The 5,000-nt window shown below is 42.5% G+C and overlaps 1 protein-coding gene and 1 pseudogene across 3 annotated transcripts in view; one reads left to right on the forward strand and one right to left on the reverse strand.

Annotated features, from left to right (window-relative positions):
- Window positions 1-179, forward strand: part of LOC138866025 (tyrosine-protein phosphatase 69D-like) — a 55,691-nt pseudogene extending 55,512 nt beyond the window's left edge.
- The window catches only part of LOC113812510 (serine/arginine repetitive matrix protein 2), a 497,858-nt gene that overhangs the window by 244,405 nt on the left and 248,453 nt on the right, over window positions 1-5,000 (reverse strand). The gene's annotated exons all lie outside the window — the stretch shown is intronic.

Here is a 5,000-nt window from a genome sequence, read left to right on the forward strand (position 1 = left end):
ACGAGCCCCGCAGCGCTCGGCCGACGAAGACCCTGACCCGGGGCACTCATATAAGGCCCCTTCGTCCGCCCGGAGGAACAGTCCCGCCGCCGCCTCCGCCAGACCCGCACGCAACACGATGCCCGAAGCTGCTAAAGAGCCGGAATAACAGAGCCATTATAGCACAGCAGCGTAACTAATACTCGAGTTATGTCATCGTAGCCAAGTTAGGCTCGCGCGTTGGGGAGAGCGAAATGGCGAGGTTGATGGTGTTTGTAGGCTAATTAATCTTCAGATATATTCATTTAACGTCATCCGGATGTGTATTGCCGATAAGGCTGTTTCGTCCGGAATGGCGGATGTTAGCATGTTGTGCAGATGCTACGAGTTTGGAGAAAACGAGGCTTAGAAAAATCTGGCTTCTACATATCTTTTAAATAAAGAAGTACAAGATAGGTATCATATAAAACCAGATGATCTGATATTGTTGCAACATAAAAACAGCAACCTGCTAAAACTATATCTAGTGAAATAATGCCGTTGGGGACATTAATATGCGTCACAATGCAATGAGGAGGCCACATTTCTCTTATCATAGAGAGAGAGATAAATTTTGCGAAAATGTACGTGAACGGGTGGCGCTCCTATGAGCTGCAGCGTAATGGATTTTAACAGAAAATGCTAAAAAAAACGGAAAAATAGACATCAGTCACTTATGCTCCGGCGGCGTGCAGAGGTCCTCTTACTCTTCGAAGCGGACAGAGAAAATCTGCATTTTTATATACACAGACGTAATGTCACACGCGCGAAATGGCTGCGTTGCAAAACAGACCGTCGTTCCCTGGTTTGCATTAGAATTCAGTACGAATCTGCGTCCTTTAGAGGAAGTTGGACCCATGGTGCCTAAGTACTCTAAAATAATCTCAATGCTTTAGAAAATACCTACCAATTATCAAACGCATCAAAGGAAATTTATCCAAAACATAGGTTTATTCGCCGCCAACTTCCAAGGGAACGAAACGAAGAGCACTGAATTCGCTTCACTATTTGCAGCGGTAATGACGCCCGTGCGCATCTCGCCCTTCTTTTGTTTTCCGAGTATTTAGGGGCGAGATACGCGGCTGCACGACCGTCATAAGGCCGGCGAGAGAGGCGGAGGGTCGTCGTCGTATCGCCATAAATCTGCAACATCCCCAGAGTTATGTCTGTTGTTAACGAGGTAATTAGTAATTCAGAGCTGATAATACACTCTGCTTTATTGCACGACTCGACAGTGTCTGTAATTAATGGGTTATTTACATGAGGTGTGGCGGCGCAGCATTAGAAATCTTAGCGTGGCTTATTCAGTCATGCTCGGGAAAACAAAGGGGGGTAATGGCGGCAGATTTGCGATCTATATTTAGCGCCGATTATCACTCACTTAAAATTTGCCTGAAGTTTCCCGCTAGCTTTAGAAAATCTGCCCGCTAATTATGCAGAAAGACGTGTTTAAAATTCTCCACGAAGTGATGCTGAGTCATGTTATACTCTCATAAAACGAGATAACTCTTTGTCTAAATATCGTGCGAAGAAAAGATTATTAATCATGCGAAACAACTTTTAGGATAATCAAGTTAAGTGGATTAGAAATTAAGATGAACACTTATTCCGTTTTGTTAAGCCAAATATCAAACATAAATAGAGACATCACGGACACAAACACACACACACATATACAAACACACACACACACACACACAAACGCAAACACACACACACATACTGAGTGGGTGGACCATGAATCGAACAAAGAGAAACAAAACAAACAAAATAATAAAACAAAAAAAAGTTCCCACGAAAACCCACTATAACACAACACCTTACCCCTCCCTCTCCCCCCCCTCCCCCACCTCCTCGCCGTGATTTCGCAACGACCACAGACATTCACAGACAGCCACACAACCCTTCGCTTTATCAATGCAATCCTCGGAATCAAATACAAGAACTGGAGTTACTTATTCACGGTAATGACAAGAAGATTGGTTCACGCGTAACCGATTGTCCGAATCCGCGTGTAACGATTAGGTCTCTCATATATTCAAAAAGAGATTGTGTTTTTCTCATGTTTCTTCCCTTCTCTTTCCTTGGTTCGTATCAGTTTAATAGGAATCTCTCTTAAATGAAATATGCCAATAACAATTACAGATATAAGTCTATTGTGTTAAGTTACGCCTCAATCTCACGAAACTTCTTATTTATTATTTTCTTCTTCCTTTCTCTTTTCATACTCTGAATTAACGTCCCAGGAAACTGTCGCGACGAAAATCTGCTAATAACTATTATATATTGCATGTCCATGACGCTTAATTACGTCAGTGATAACAACAAACTCCATTATGTTAAGCGGAGTCCATGATAACACTGCACCTACACTGAACTCCAACTGAAAACGAAATATACACTGAGACTCCGACCAAAGGCAAGGTGAATCCGCGATGACAGCAATCGTGCGAGGAAGGAGGGAGAGAGAGGGGTAGGAGGGAGGGAGGGAGGGAGGGAGAGGGGTAGGAGGGAGGGAGGGAGAGAGAGGGAGTAGGAGGGTAGGGAGGGAGGGAGAGAGAGAGAGGGGGTAGGAGGGAGGGAGGGAGAGAGAGAGGGGTAGGAGTGAGGGAGGGAGAGAGAGGGGTAGGAGGGAGGGAGGAGAGAGAGGGGTAGGAGGGAGGGAGGGAGTGAGAGGGAGAGGGGCAGGAGGGAGGGGGAGAGGGGTAAGAGGGAGTGAGTGGTAGGAGGGAGGGAGGCAGGGAGAAAGGGAGAGAGAGGGTTAGGAGGGAGGGAGGGAGGGAGGGAGAGGAGTAGGAGGGAGGGAGGAGAGAGAGAGAGACGATTACAAACAGATGTGGAAGTGAGAAAAAGAGGAAGGGAGGTGAAAACAAAAGAGGAGGAAGGAGAGAGAAGGGAGGGAGGGGGGGAAGGGAAAAGGGTGAGAGAAACTTAGGAAAAGGAAGACTGGAAGGAAAGAGAAGCGAAAGAGAGAGGGAGGAGATGTAACATGACAGGCAAAGTTGAGTAAAAAGAAAAGACTGGAAGAGAAATAAGGAGAAAAGAGAACGAAACCAAAATGGAGAAGAAGCAATTGAGAAAAGAAACGGAAAAAAAGAAGCCGATACCAGCCTGCTCCTCGCTCCTTCCCGAGAGGAGGCGAGGGTGTAATGCGCCTGCAAATCGTGCAACCATCAGCCTGCAGTCCAATATTGAAGGCTGGAAGCGAAAATCACGGTACTTATAGAGAGTAATAATATGGGAATATTTTCCAACGTTTTGCGTCTCGCTTTTACTTTCTGATCGCCTTAAAGGGGAACTCTTGATTACTAATACTGCCGTTCCTGTTGCTGGTAATACTGTTATTAAAATATAACAGTCATCATCATCACCATAACCATCAACATTTCCCCCTTTCCTACCGTTCCAAGTCCCCAACATCATTACACCTCATCCACTCCTTCTTCGCCCCATCATATATTATTCAATTTTCGAAAATAATAATAATAATGATAATAAGATAATAAAATCATGAAGCCCCTAAGAGAAAAAATATAATAATAATATTAATAATATAATAAAAAATCAAGCCCGTAATCTCTCCTGGTTGGAGAGGGTCTGAACGCAAGCCCGAGCGCGACTCAATCTTGCCAAGACCGTCTCGCGCGAAGGGACCGGGAAAAGCGAGACACCGAGGCGCTCAAAAGGCTTTTAGTCGGCTGTCTCGGCCCGGCTGGAGGTCTCTGCAGAATAGTGGGATCGATTTCTGCTCTTTTATTCAAAGATTTTGTTTTTTTTATTTACTTTATATTATTCATCTATTCATTTTTGGGTCTGGGAAAGGGGGGGGGGTACGCTGGATGTCTCTGCAGAATATTATGATCGATTTCTGCTATTTTACTTAAAGATTTTGTTTATCTACTCTTTTATCTATCTATTTTTGCGTCTGGGAAAGGGGGATACGCTGGGAGTCTGCAGAATAATGTGATCGGAAAAGGTTGAGGATTTTTGCTCTTTTATTTAAAGATCTACTTTTTCAATTTATTTTATTTCATTTATCTATTCATTTTGGGTCTAGGAAAGGGGAATAAGCTGGATGTCTCTGCAGAATGCATTGTTATTGTTATCAATATCATTATTATCATCAGCACTATCATTATTACTAATATTGTTATTATCATTATTATTAGTAGTAGTGGTGGAGGTTTAACTTATTGTTTCAATTAATATTATTGATATTGCTATCATTATTCATTCACTTAACATATTTTGCATGAGAGAAAGGAGGACAAGCATACGTCTCAACAACGCTCATGATTGCCGAGACACATATTAGTTTATCATTCCGCTTTTTATTACGAGGTCTCGACGGTATTTATATTTCGTTTTTATTACGGTATATCTCCGGCAACTTCATCAGCAGCAAACAGCAATATCTGGTAATCATAACAATGGCATTCGGGATGGTAACGACGCCGATGCGGTAAATGTAATCTTAAATATAATAAAAGAGCTTTGTGTGGGTTGATGCAGTCGATTTCACTTAATTAGGACAAGGTTGTGGGTTTCCTTAATTAGGACAAGGTTGTAATTTTCTGAATGATGATACAACTTAAAAGCTAAAAAGACACAGCGCGTGAAAATAATTATCATAATGATATATACTAGTTGATTCGACATTTTTTTTTACTTTAAATATAGGTTATTGTAAGACGCTCTACTGTTCTTGCTGTTTACTTTGATTTTACTAGACTTTTTCTTGGTATTAATATTCTTTTCATCTACCAGAGAACATTCACACACACACACACACACACACACACACACACACACACACACACACACACACACTAAACATTTAAACATGACGAATTGATATCACTTTCCCCCCGAGCGACACGCAGTGATACAACGGCCTTTAGAATTCCGGGAGAATGTCTCGTTAAATAACACGACTCGCGATGCACGCCACAGATTTGCGATAATAAAATGCAACTTTTCCA

This window comes from Penaeus vannamei, chromosome 23 (assembly GCF_042767895.1).
Source record: "Penaeus vannamei isolate JL-2024 chromosome 23, ASM4276789v1, whole genome shotgun sequence".
Classification (NCBI taxonomy): domain Eukaryota; kingdom Metazoa; phylum Arthropoda; class Malacostraca; order Decapoda; family Penaeidae; genus Penaeus; species Penaeus vannamei.